The sequence below is a fragment of the Mustela nigripes genome, chromosome X (genome assembly GCF_022355385.1).
Source record: "Mustela nigripes isolate SB6536 chromosome X, MUSNIG.SB6536, whole genome shotgun sequence".
In the NCBI taxonomy this organism is placed as follows: Eukaryota; Metazoa; Chordata; class Mammalia; order Carnivora; family Mustelidae; genus Mustela; species Mustela nigripes.
The window spans coordinates 89,273,258-89,287,474 of record NC_081575.1 but is presented as its reverse complement, the minus strand read 5'-3'; the positions used below and the strand labels follow the sequence as shown (position 1 = coordinate 89,287,474).

The 14,217-nt window shown below is 52.3% G+C and overlaps 1 long non-coding RNA gene across 1 annotated transcript in view; it reads right to left on the bottom strand.

Annotated features, from left to right (window-relative positions):
- LOC132007382 (uncharacterized) overlaps positions 1 to 12,370 on the bottom strand; it is a 52,184-nt gene extending 39,814 nt beyond the window's left edge. The window contains exons 1-5 of the long non-coding RNA XR_009401332.1: positions 12,072 to 12,370; positions 5,861 to 5,999; positions 5,581 to 5,752; positions 5,157 to 5,447; positions 4,560 to 4,729 (exon numbers count right to left, since the gene is read on the bottom strand). This is a non-coding gene — a long non-coding RNA (uncharacterized LOC132007382). The remainder of the gene's footprint in view (positions 1 to 4,559; positions 4,730 to 5,156; positions 5,448 to 5,580; positions 5,753 to 5,860; positions 6,000 to 12,071) is intronic.
- Between the last annotated feature and the right edge of the window lie 1,847 nt (positions 12,371 to 14,217).

The following is a 14,217-nucleotide window of genomic DNA, read 5'->3' as shown; positions in this document are numbered from 1 at the left end:
TTGGGGGGGCCACCCCCACCCCCACCTACCCCAGGCCCCAGGGCCTTTTGTGTGCCCCAGGCCTCCCGCAAAGCCAGCCGCAGAGGCCTGGTGTACTTTTGTAACCTGATCACCTTCATCCCTGTGTCCCTGCAGGTTTCCTTAACAAGGCCAAATTTATGTCCCCCAAAGGGAACCCAAGCTGTGGAGCTGTCCTCTTCCCCTGCCCGGAGCCCACTCACCACCGCCGCCACCACCACCCGCCCCCTGCCAAAGCCACAGGGCATTCAGGGGGTCGGGTGGGCTTTGATAAAACCGATCAAAGATCAAACCGAAGCCGTCCCTGGTGTCTGGTCGGAAATTCCACCTCTCTGAGCTCTGGGGACACAAGACAGGGAATCATAAACAGGAAGCATTGCCACTGTGCCTAGTGGAAGGCAAGTGGGGCTGCTGGATGAATTCAAGTTTGCAAAATCCAGAACCACTGGGTGAATGTTTGGGGCCACCCTGGTGGGTGGGTCGTGGTGTTGTCAGGGGGCTTCCAGTTGTCATTTCTACCTGGATGGTGTGAGGTCAGGGTGAAGGCGGGGGATTGTGATGCTCGGCTCTGCCCCCCAACCAGGGGAGGTAGGTGGGCAGTGCCAACATCCAAACATGTCCGAAACGGGGGTAACCCCACCCCGAAAGCCCAGGATAAATCTTTGGTGGCAGGAAGCTGGCCCCCAGCCCAGAGCCACGGGAAGAGCTAGCTGAAGCCACCACAGCTGTGACGAGGAAGACCGTCTCAAACTCAAGCCTCCGGGAAATGCCTTCCTGGAGTCACAGAACACAGGAAAAATCAGTTTCCCGGCCTGCCATACAGTTCCTAGAACTCCGCCTCTCAGGAAGTGATACTTCCAGGAGCATTCCGCTCACTCCCCAACAGTGGGTGGGCAAAAAGTCTGGTGGTGACCGGAGGTGAAGAAGAGGGACATCATGGGAACAGCCCATGTTTCATGGGGAAAATTCCCGAAGGAGACATCCCTGATGGAGTGGGATGTGTTTGGACACCCGCCTCCAGCCACGCCTCTAGCCAAATCCCGCCCGACCAGCAGGATCCAGATTTGTCACCAGCTCCCTCCTGAAGCCACTCAGAGCGTAGAATCCAGGTATCAGAACCGCAAAAGATTTCAAGCATTGCCAGTCAAGGGTTTCTCAAAGTGTATGTTAGGAGAACCAGTCAGATGTACAGAGGAGTTCCTTGGTCAGGTGACTCTGGGAAACACAGTACAGTAGGGTACCATGGTGATCCCAATTCTTTGCCCCTCCGGGAATCGATGCCCTTTGCCAGGAAGCTCTGTAGTGTCCTCCCACTGCAGGCGGGGACACCTGTCCAGCCCTGGGCCTGTTGGCCAGTATCATGCTAGCAGGCCTGAGGGAAGGAGGCTTACAGTGAGCTCCCATGTTGAGGCTAGTTCTCTTCAGCCATCACGAGAACGTGTTCAGGTAGCACGCAGGAGGAGGAGATACAGGCGGGACAGAGCAGACCGGCCGGGGCCATCCCACACAGGACCAGCTTAGGTGGCCCTCCAGCCAGGCACCCCCAGACACGGGAGCGTGCCCAGCCAATCCCCAGCTGATTCTAGACCCGTGAGCCATATATATGCAATGTGGTAGGGCGTTGAGGTTTCATAGTGTTGTCGAAGCAAAAGACAACTGATACAACATTGCATACTAGAACTCTCCAGAGACAAGTCACAAAGCACTTTAGTTACAGTAAAGGCCCTGGGATGTTCTATATAGTGAAGGAACCTGTTGAATTTTGCTGAATCCAACACTCCCAAACTCATTTGCTAATGGAACACTTTGTCCAAAGAAACACCTTAAAGAAGCAATGTTCTGAGAGATATACAGCAGGAAACACGAATGAAGGCATGCCCCTCATTTTATACATGAGAGAACCAGACCCAGAAAGGGGGCTGTCCTGGATTCTGGTCACAATTTCTTCTCTCGGGGAAAATACCACTTGCTTTAGGCAACAGTGGCCTCTCCCTCTACTGAATTGAGGTCTGAACCACACATGAGAGTATTAGCTGTATGTTGTCTTCTGATTCAATGAAGTTTTATTGAGGACCTACTATGTGCAAACAACATAGGACTGTGTTTTCTTGGTGAAAGCCAAGCCTAGCACCAGGATCACCAAGAAAAGACAGAGTCCCTATCTTTAAGCAGTTTTTGGTCAAGTGGAGGTGGAAGGCTCAGAAAGAGATGCTGATGACCCAATGGGAGAAGAGCCATGAAGGGAAGTGTTGGGTGGTATTGGGTATGAGGGATAGGGAGGTGACATACATATCAGGGAAATCTTCCTGGAGGAGGTTACATGTGAACGGAGTCTTGAGGAATGAGTAGGAGTTACCTACATAAGGAAGATGAGCTCAAGGGGACAGGGTGGGATAATGGCATGGGCAAGAGCCTAGAGGCAGCAGGAGTGCAAGCGTGACTGAGCGGAGCTGTGCTGGTCAGGGGTCAGTGCCGAGACTAAAAGCCACTCCAGGTAGTTTAAATAGAAAGGGATTCCTGGGGTGCCTGGATGGTTCAGTGGGCTAAAGCCTCTGCCTTCAGCTTGGGTCATGATCCCAGGGTCCTGGGATTGAGCCCCACATCGAGCTCTCTGCTCAGCAGGGAGCCTGCTTCCTCCTCTCTCTGCCTGCCTGTCTACATGTAATCTCTGTCTGTCAAATAAATAAATAAAATCTTTAAAATATATATATATATAAACAGAAAGGATTCCTTATAGGGTGTTAAGAGGCTTACAGGGTTATTTGGAGGCCTGAAGAGACCCACACAATGCCGAGTTTCCAGAAGAGTCCCCGAAAGCCACCAGGACCAGCTTGAGAACCATGTGGCCTCAGCCACAATCCACATAAGCAAAAGGCGTGCTTCTCTCCCTCTTTAACTGAGATCTGAAGTCAAATTTTACACAAGAGCATCCAATCGGCTAACCCTCATCGCAAGGAAGTCTGCGCGATGTACCGTGTCGCTGTCTAACGGAGGGCGAAGTAGATGCCCAAAGTCAATCCAGCGTGTCTTTCCCAAAATGCACTTAAGGAAAACAAATTCAGCACATAGTTAGGACTGATATTCCCAGAAATATTCTTAGCTCTTATGGCCTCTTTTTTTCTGTCTCCCTCATGGCCCCTTGCCCCACTACAGAGCACGCCATAGGCGCTCATTAAAGACCTCCAAAAAGCCAGCCTCCTCGCTGCTTGATCTCTGGGGAGGGCAGGTCTCAAGATGGATAAAGGCAACCTTTTTTTTTTTTTTTTTTTTTAGTCTTGCCTGGAATAAATTGCTACTTTCTTGAACACACAGAAGGATGTATTATTATGAAGGTGTTCTGTATTATTACCAAGAACAATTATTCAGAAGCCAGAAGCCTAGAGCTGACGAGGTTATATTCTCTGAGGGAAAATTCCAGAAACCATTACTCATTAACTTTTTTGCCCGTGAAAATAACCTTTTCCTTTCCCTGCGTGGCTTTCTACCCAAGGAAGGACTCAGCCCTCCATGGTGGCACCACACTGGTGAGCCAATGACCAGGAAGGCGGTGGTCTCCACTCTGATGCCAAAGCCAGCAGGCAGTCACCGGATGGAGCCTCGCTGTGGTGCTCCACGGAGGAGGACTCACAAAATGGCACGTGGGCTTGGGAACACCTCGCCCGTGTGTTTCCACCGAACTCCCACGATCACCCCTAGGAGTGAATCCCCCATCTGCCCAGGCTTTTCTGGCGGCCACAGGTCAGGTGGTATGGTGCTCTCCTCACTGTCCAACCAGACCCCTCGCGCTCTGCCCTGATACCGGGAAGACGGGGCCTCTGGAATCAGACATCTGTCCAAACCCCACAGGAAGCGCGGCGGGCCTAATTAATTAATGTCTGTGGAACACCTGTACAGCCTCAAATGAGAGGTGCGAGGCGACCACAAGCCCAATTAATTAGCACCATTGATGGAGGCTTCCGGCCCCCCTCCTCTTCCATTCCAGCCGCCTTGCCCTGTCTCAGGGCAAAGTCAGGCCGGCGGTGGTGAAGGGGCCACTGAGAGGCCAGAAGAGGATCCCACACCACAGGGCCACCAGCCCTTGGCATTCCCTGGACGTTTTCTGGACACAACCTTTTTCCTCAGAGACAATGGCTGTCTTCCTCAGAGCCTCTGAGCTTCTTCCTCAGATTAAATTCCTTCTCCCTCAGACGGGAGTATGAGCACCAAGCCAGGCCACTGACCTCAAACTCCCGCCCCTGCTCGAAGCGGCCTGGGTCTCCTAAAAACGTCCACAGAGGCCGAGCCCTCCAAGGGCCGCGCTTCCGCTCCCCGCGGATAAACGCCAAGTTCTGACACCTACTGAGTTCTCTGCTTCCGACCTTCTCTTTTTCTCCTCCACTCTCCGCTGTCACGGCTCAAGGGGAGGGCAGGAAGGGAAAGGAGAAAATGGACATGAGGTTGGGGGAAGGAATGTCTTATTAAAGCAAAGCACGTATGCAATCATCCATCAACGGAGCGTGGGAAATCAAACGGGGGCCTATTTCACATCGGATTCCTTGTACCTTTTATTACGTAAAAGATTGCTGCGTGTCTAATTGTCCAGCACAGACTTCAGCCGGTCCAGCTCCCTGCGCGTAAGTTCAAGGCTGCCGTGATGTTCCTTGGCTCGTGGGTCACCAGAGTTCAGCAGGCCTGGCGGTTAGCACAGCTGGGACCTGGGGCATCAGGGAAGCTGGAGGCGAGAGCGGTAAGGTCAGGGTCTGTGCGGCCCGGGTGTGCATGGCACTGACGTCACCACCCCTCCCCAAAACCAGTCTGAGGCCTCCTCACCCGGAAAAGGGGGGCACCATTCAGCTCATAAGAAAGCTGTAAGGCTCAGGGAGCGGGGGCCGAGCTGACGAGGTGTTGGGTTGTACGTGAGCTCTCCTCAGGGCGACACTTCCATGCACAGGGACCCCTAGTCCCCCTTCTCTTTTGGCCACAAGCCTCTCTCCTCCTCAGGTTCCCCACCCCCAGCCCCGCATCCACCTCCTGTTTTTCCCTCCGCCACCAGCTGTTTTCCTGTCACCGGGGAGGATGAGGACAAGCCTGGAGCCACGCACAGTGGCCCAGGCAGGCACTCCTGCCCCTCTGGGTGACAAGAGGGTTGTTTTCCTTACCTCTCCTGACCTCAGAGAGCAGGGGCCTCCGGCCACATGGCTCGGGCAGGGGAAGGGCCTGGGCCTGCTGGCCTTGCAGGCTGGGGAGAGACACGCTCAGAAATACCGAGAAAGGAACTGTCAGCCTTCATTATTAATCCCCAGTGTTAATATTTAATGTCAGAAAACTGCAACTCCCTTCTCCGCACAAGTCACGCCAGCCAGAACTCTTCCGTCTCCGTCCTCACAGCCGCACGCCAAGACCAGCAGAGCTGTCCAGGTTGAGTTCAAACGCGAGGTGCGAAGTGAATTCTAAAAAAACAAAAGTAAAACGACATAAGACTAAGAAACTATTTCACGGCTCTTGAAATCAACCTTGCTCTTTAAACGTCTCTAGAACTACGCGTTGGAGCACCAGAAACTTTCGAAACAAGGCCGAGCTTACGTGTAACCTTTAAGCTAGAGAAGGGTTTTGATCTGTGCAGGGTTTTCGTGCTGTTGACGTCGCAGACGGATTTCTTAATGGACATCCCGAGATGAATTCAGGGATGGAGCGCTGGGCTGGCTCTATTCAGCAGAACATGAGACTCTTGATCTCAGGGTCGTGAGTTCAAGCCCTACATTGAGCACAGAGTTTACTTTAAAAGAAACTAACCCCCACCCCCAAAAAAAAGGAATTGAAAAAACAGGAATATCTGCCACCGAGGCAACCGATTAACTCTTACCAACCAAAACCAGCATGTTTCTGGGGCGCCTGGCCGGCTCCGTGGGTTAAGCGGCTGACTCTTCATCTCAGCTCAGGTTTCAGTCTCAGGGTTGTGAGTTCAAGCCCCACGTTGGGCTCCATGCTGGGCATGGTGCCTACTTTAAAAAAGAAAAAAAAAAAAAAAAAGGTTGTTTCTCAGCCCGAGGCACACTGTCAGTATCTGGGAAAGGACAGTCCTTTATTGCACAGGGCTGTCCCACACAATATCCCTGCCCATTCACCCCGTATGGGCCCCTGATGTCGTGATCCTCAAAAACACCGTTTCCAAACCCCCCTAGGTGGTAGGCAGTGCAGCTCCGGGTTGGGAGCCCCTGATCCAGGTGCACGGGGCTATCAACGTGGGATTTTCAGTGGGCAATGAAGGGGTCTTGCCTCTACAAGGTGAGCTGCAGGGTATCTTGCTCTGGTGCCCACCCCACTGAGACACCAAGCCCACCAGCCCGACCCCAGGGCAGTGGCCTCCGCCCTTCTTGGCCCAGAGTGGCCTGCCACTTCCATCAGCGCTTGGGGAGTGGCTGCGGTATGCAAAGCTTTCATCTCTAGAACTTCAAAGAACAGCCTCCGGGGGGAAAAAAAGCCCAGGGCACAATTTTCCAGGATCCAGGAAACCAGATGAGTCACCTGTGCCTTCCTCAGCTGGAACCACATCTACCAGGCCCACACCTCACCTTGCCACCAACAACTAGCAGGCTTTCTTAAAGGTTCTATTACCAGAGCCAGGTTCCTGACTTGGTCAGGGAAGTCATTTCGAAGGATAGAAAGAGAAGAGATGGGCGCCTGGATGGCTCAGTGGGTTAAGCCTCTGCCTATGGCCCAGGTCACGATCCCAGGGTCCTGGGATGGAACCCCGCATCGGGCTCTCTGCTCAGCAGGAAGCCTGCTTCCCCCTCTCTCTCTGCCTGCCTCTCTGCCTACTTGTGATCTCTGTCTGTCAAATAAAAAAAAAAAATCTTAAAAAAAAAAAAAAAAGAAAGAAAGAGAAGATGACTGAATTTCAAGGGACTATTCTCCCTACTTTGTTGTCTATAGGACTTTATAGAGAAATGATTTATATCCAGTAAAATGCAGACATCTCAAGTGTGCAGCTTGACAAATTTTTACAAATGTACACACTCAGGACACCTAGGTGGCTCAGTCAGTTAAGTGTCTGCCTTCAGCTGAGGTCATGATCCCAGAGTCCTGGGATGGAGCCCAGAGTTGCGCTCCCTGCTCAATGAGAAATCTGCTTCTCCCCCTGCCTGCTCCCCACTTATGCTCTCTTGCTCTCCCTCTCTCTCAAATAAATAAATAAAATACTTTTTAAAATGTACACAGCCACATTCCTTATGGAGTCTTAAGGTACATAAAAATGAAATTTTTAAAAAGATTTTATTTATTTATTTATCACAAGTAGGCAGAGAGGCAGGCAGGTGGGGGGGAGCAGGCTCCCCACTGAGCAGAGAGCCCGATACAGGGCTCGATCCCAGGACACTGAGATCATGACCTGAGCAGAAAGCAGAGGCTTTAACCCACTGAGCCACTCAGGCGCCCCATAAAAATGAAATTTTAATTAAAACACACACACACACACACAAGCTGGGATAGATGACACCAGATGTCGGCAAGGAGGTAGAGCTGTGTCTGATTGGAGTGGAAACTGGTACAACCACTTTGGAAAATGTTTTTTTAACAAAGTTGAACAGAAACCTACCAGATGACCTAAGCATTCCTCTTCCAGATGCCTCCCTGGGAAAGATGGAAATACAGGCACACAAACGTTCATGGCAGATTCATCCGTAAGAACCAAAAACTGGAAACAACCCAAATATCCACAAACGGATGAGTGGTTAAACAAATTGTGGTATATCCACGGTGGGGTACAACTCATCAGTAAAGGGAACAAATACACAAGACGAATAAATCTGAAAATAATCACGCCTAGTAAAAGAAGCCAGAGAGTGCATACTGCATGTTTCCATTTATATTAAATTCTAGAAAATGCAAGCTAGTCTACAGTGACAGGAAGCAGATCAGCTGTTGCCTGGGGATGGGGAACAGGGAGAGGCAGGCAGGAGGGATCACAGAGGGGCACGGAGAAACCTTGGGGGGCAGTGGATATATTCATGATCTTGATTACAGTGATGGTTTCATGGGTGGACGCATATGTCAAAACCGATCAGATTGTATCATTTAAATACATGCAATTTATCGGATGTCAATTAGACCTCAAAAAAGCTGTGTTTTTTTTAAATGTGTGTTTCACTGTACAAAAATTATACTTCCTTATTTTAACGCTGGAATTCTCTACCACTCTCCCCTCGGAACACAATCACATACAAGTAGAGGCCATGAGGTTCCACATATCCTCTCGTCTTTGGGATCAGGCAGGAGAAATCCTACTTCAGGCTCAAGGCTGTATGGCTTAAGTGTGGCTCTTCCTTGTACCTGGGGGTGAAGGGCACGTCATAACCACACGATCCTTCCTGGGGTTAGCCAAGTACAAGGCACGCGTTTCTACCTTTTCCTCTCTCTGATGCTTCTGGTCCTCCTCCTTCTCGGGTGACTATTCACGGCTGGGGCACGGCAGGAACTCTACACCAGCGACCAAAATACTACACCGTGACAACTTCATCTCTTAATTACAGTAAACATTTACATAATGCGCGGGCCCAGCCAGTGCAGAAAGATTCGTTAATGCAGAAACATGCCCTTTAACCATCCCGTTTTATTACACAAACCCCCCAGGGACCTGAGCAGCCCACGATTTGCAAAAGATGATGCAGAAATTGGCTGAGATATTAAGCCCCTTTCCAGGTGCAATTAAAAGTGAGACAGAGAACCGCCTGCTCGCCCAGATAGATATTTTCTTCCTTCTGAATTCACACTGTAAGGATTCCGGGGACCTAGCTGCTGTCGGAATGCTAGCATTTGCCGGAGCCGGGGCTTTGCTTTTATTCTCTTCTTCCCCTTCGCCATTTCTGAATTGACAACCCGGCAGGTGTTGCTGGGAGGTCTAATATTTCTGCAGCCGTCCAAGCACAGGGGTTTATTCCAACATTATGAACATTCTGCTTGCTTCGAGCCTTTGATTCTTTCAAACAGACCCTCTCTGGAGAGACCAACTTTAATCACATTTCCTAGAGCCAAACCCAGCTGGCCTGGGGAGGGACAGCCCAGGCCAGGCTGAGAGCTGGTGAGGATGCACAGGGTAGCAGGGCCGGCTCCCTGCTAGCAAGAGGATTTAGGCCAGTGCACAAGGTGGGGGGCAGATTTGGGGAAAAGTCAAACTTGAGTTTCCTCCCAGCTCCCCCGACCTCCTCTCCATCCCCAGCCTCTTCCTGGTTGTGTGAACTTGGGAAAGTGACTCTGGCTCTCTCTGTAAAGCAAGGACAATGGTTCCTCCTTTGCCAGGATGTGGCAGGCTTCAGGGAGGGGACTCTGTACAGAGTCTCCAGCAAGGTCAGGGCCACACACGCGAGGCTTGATGGCAGCTCAGATGTCCCGTTATTATTTTCCTACCACCGGTAGTATGATCGCCACACTCCTCAAACTTTAGGCAGCCGGAGGGATCTCTCGTGCCCAGTCTAGCGATGAAATGATACTCGAGTGCTCTTAAGCCATTTCTCCCTTAGTGACTGAAAAGAGGAGTTGTACATCAAATCAACCCACGAAAGCCACCTCCAGGGTTCCCACCCAGACTGGCAAGAAAGCACCTGGGCTGCGGCAGAGATTGGAAAGGGCAGCTCTGAGCAGTGTGCCATCCAGGGATGTACACAGCTACTGGGCGTGAGAGCAGCCAGCTGCGAGAGCATGGGGTAGACAGGCTGAGAACCAGGCTAGCCAGGAACCTAGAAGGAAGTTCAGAGTCCAGGAAGAGTGAGACCCCAAGGCCATCAAATTCATGTTGAACTTATTCATTTAGTCGTCATTACCACTCTACAAGACTAATAGTGTAAGGATCCCCATTTCACAGATGACTCAGCCGAGGCTCAGACAGGCTCATTAACTCACCCAAGTTCACAACGTCAGTAGGCGGCAGAATTGGAATTCGAATCCAGGGAGTGGGGCTGCGTGGCCCTCACGTCCCGGAGCAGATATTACCCGGGGTGGGGCATTGCAGGAGGCAGAGACTCGGTGGGGCTCGGGCCAGGACTTGAAGGATCAGATCAGACAGGGCAGGTAGGGAGAGAGGGGAGAGAGGCCAAAGGGCTTTGCAGGTGGAGGGCAAGAACTCACACCAAGACTTAAGGCTGAAATGAAGGCCACATGGCTGGCTGGGAAGGATGGGAAAAAAAGAGTTCTTGTCATTCAGTGGGGGATGGAAAAATAGGGTGTCCGGGATAATTTTGACTACAAATTATGGAAAACACCTCCACTCAACCTGGCGTTGGTCCTTGGCTTTAAAACTCTTTGACCACAGCCCACAGTGAGAAATACCCTTTCCATTCTGGCTCTGTGCACGCTCAGCCGTACCACCAGACAAAAGTTTCACAAAGCACTAGGGGTCGTGATGTGCCCTGATATCTTCGATTCTCCTCTTCCTTCATCTAACTCATTGTTTTGTTTTGTTTCTATTATTGGTCGTGACGCACCCAGTTGATTTCATGGCTCTCTGATCGGTTCAGATCTACAGCTGGGAAAATGCTGGCTTGAACACCAAGAAAACTGATGATACCACGTGAGGGACACTCATCACCTCAGCAACATCCACAAGGACCTGAGTGCCCCCATCTGCCCACTCAGCTGGCCTCATGTCAGCCTCACACTCAGGCCGGTTTCTCTGGAGGTCATAAGGTGCTTCTGGCCATCCTAGACAACACATTGTGGCAGACACAAGTCCAGAGGCAAAAATAGGCAGGCAAGGGGCACACGGGTGGCTTGTGGGTTAAGCAACTGACTCGTGATTTCAGATCGAGTTCCGAGTTAGACTCCACACTCAGCAGGGAGTCTGCTTGTCTCCCTCACCCTCTGCCCCTCCCTATGCTCTCTCGTGCTCTCTCTCTCTAAAATAAGTAAATAAATCTTTAAAAAGGAAAAAAAAAAACCACACAGGCAAGACTCTGAGCATCTTCCTTAGGAATAAGTCAATATCAAGTCAGTATTTTTCAGAAGCCCCTAGGTCCCGCCCCCATCATGTCTCATTGGTTAGGACCAAGCCACAGGTCCGTTCCTGACCCAATCCCTAGCCAGATAAATAGATGGGCCACCCAGCAGGGTGACAGGCATCAGGGAGTGAGCCACCATGCCTTCCACATGCCCACAAGAGCAGGCCGTCATTAATGGATGCCAGCCAAGAACCACCAAATGGATCTCATGGGGTTTGCAGCAGAGGTGACGGGGTTCCATGTGGCCAAAGGACTGGGACCCAGAATGGCCACCCAGTGAGAATGCTGGGCTGTGGGAGTGGGGCACATGCTGTGGGAGTGGGGCACTCACTGCAAAGCAGGAATTGGCAGTGACTCACTTCCCCCAGGGGCACCCCTACCAGTCCGAGGAGGCTGCCTGGAGGGCTAAGAACAGTACATTTGTTGAAGGGAGCACCGGGGCACCCGTCCCAGCCCTGCCTCTAGGGAAGATGTGGGGGGATACCTGCTTGAGTGCGGGTCTGGGGGCGTCTGAAGGGAGAAAGCCCCAGGGGCCAGGCCTGGAAAAGGGGCGGCAAGAAGCAAATTGAGTTTGAAGTGCAGCCAATCGGCAAGAAGGAACGTGGAAGATGTAGGACTCTAAAAGGAGGATCCCAGGGCCAGAAGTTCATGTGTGTTTCAGTTGTCTATTGCCAAGCAACCAACCACCCCCACACTTGGCGGCTTAAAATAAATAACAATCACTTTACTTGCTCACAATTTTACAATTTGAGCATCAGCTGAGCTGGAAGGCCCATTTCCTAAAGAGCCAGCAAGTCGACGCAGGCTGCCGTCTGCCAGCTCGGAAATTCATTCTCCCAGGTCTGGAGGCCACCAGCCCCAAATCCAGGTGTTGGCAGGATTGGTTCCTTCTGGAAGCCCCAGAGGGAGAGTCTGTTCCAGGCCTCTCTCCTGGCTTCTGGGGCTTGGTGTTCCCCATCTTCCACTCTGCCACCTTGATCTCTGCTTCTGCTGTGACAAGCCATAGCTGTGTGCCTGTGTCCGTGTTGTTCCTCCTTGAAAGGACACCTGCCATTGGATTGAAGAGCCACCGACTCCGGACCTTACCTTAACTTGATGACATTAGCCACCAGCCTGGCTCCAACAAGGTCCCGTCCGCCCGCTGGCAGTGGGGGCTGGTACTCCAATGTGTCTTTGCAGACGTGGGGAGTAGGGACGGCCCCGCCTCCCTGCCTCCTGCGAGGGGAATGACAAGGAAGCTGCAGCTACTTTGAAGCCACCACGATCTGCAAGATGCTAACAGGAAGACAAATGAGGGCAGAGGAGGGAAAGGCGGTTGTTCCTGCAGGCCACTGGGTGGGACAGAGTCCCCCAGGGGACCTCCCGCAGACAGTGTAGAACACACCCCTGAACTTGCCCCCAGCCAGCAATAAGGCAGCTGTGCTATTTGTCGGCTGATTCCCTCCTTCCCTGCTTTGTCCTGCTCTACGCTGTCCCGGGCAACCCCCACCCGCCCCACCCCAACCCCCACCCGCCCCACCCCAACCCCCACCCCCGGCAGGCAGGAAGAGTATGCTGCCAGAAAAATCTCGGGCAGAGAGTCATAGGTGTTTGCAGTGAGCAGCCTCCCAGAGCACGGACGCTGGGGCTACTGGCAGGTGGGTGGGACCGCGAAAGAGTCTGCTGCCAAGGGCAGGTCAAGGCAAGCCAGCAGAAGGAGCAGAGCCGCCCTGCCTGCGCAACCGCAACCTGATGGGTTAAGGCGCTGGGAAAAGGCCGAGGGGCACAGGGGTCGACATCCCTGAACCCCAGGGGCTGCTCCCGAGGATTTGAATCAGACCAAGAGGAGCCAGTGAGGGAATATTATGGACTCCTCTTGGGTGAGCCGCTAGAGGCCAGGCTGAGGACAGATCTGCCACCAGGCCAAAGAGGGGCCTGGACTGTGTGGCCTCAGCCAGATCAGGGGCAAGCTCCAGGCTGAGCCATGGGGGAGCAGCTTATGGGCCCGGGACGCGGGAGGGAGGGGGCGACAGTGGGGAGAGGACCCTACCATTGCCATGCTTCATTCGGCTTTGCCCAGCCAAAACAGCAGCTCTGCTGACCCAGGCCTGGCAGGGGAGGCACGGGGGAGCCCACTGGGAGGGTAGAGGGGATGGGAAAGCAGGCCGAGTGGTTTCCCTCTCTGCTTTTCACCTTCCCTACCAGGCGCTCGTGGCCTGCGAAGCCGCCTGCAGAAAGCACAGCTATGAGTTTCTCATGAATGATTTTAAATGATTCTTGTTCTGTCCGTGGGGGGAAATCACGTATTGGAAATCCAGCAAAAGCGAAGCCAACTGAGGACTGCTCCGGAGGGCTGCTGAAGAGCAGACAGCGTGGCCACTGGCGTTCAAACAGCAAGGGGTCCTGGGAGAGAAACAGGTTCCCAGGGCCAAGGCCTGCACGAGCCCGAGGCAGTACCCTGAGAAAATCAGGCCACTGTGTGCCCGCTCCGCCCATCGCTCGTTCGGTTTGTTCGTTATGCAACGAATAATCACTAAGCCCTTGCAATATGTCACTTGCTGTTCTAAGGCCCTGGAAAACTGTTATGAACAAAACATTTTTTTTTAAAAAATCCCTGTAGCCATGGAGCTTACATTCTTGCAGGGAGAAAGGTAGAAAACAAATAAATAAGAAAAATATGCAGCGTGTTTTATGGTGGGAAGTGGGAAGGAGAAAAACAGGAAGGAAAGGGAATAGAGAACATTGATATGGGGTCGGGGATGCTGGGGGCGGGGAGTTGACAATTCAGCAAAAGCCTCCAGGAGGTGTGAGAGCACCTCAATGCACAATGGAGAAAGAGCAGGCCAGTGCAAAGGTCCTGAGGTGGGAATGGTCCAGTGTATTCCAGGAACTGCAAAAAGGCTAGTGTGGCTGAAGTGGAGGAGAGCGGCAGTTAAGAGGCCATGAGCTCACAGAAAGAAGTCAGGGCAGGGAAGGCACCAGATCAGACAGGGCCTTCCTGCCACCCTCAGCTTTCACTCAGGTGACATAGGAAGGCTCTGGAGAATTCTAAGCCAAAAGGGCCAGAAGCTGACTCGGTTTTTAGGGGACTCCTCTGGCTACTATTTTCAGAGCAAACGGTGGAGGGGTGAGGGTAGAAGTAGGGGTACACGGTGAAGACCAGTGGTCCTCCATAGCCGGATACTGAGAACCACAAACATACCAGTAAATATTTTAGCAGGAAGTATTTTCACCTTCAGCAGCAGCATTTGGC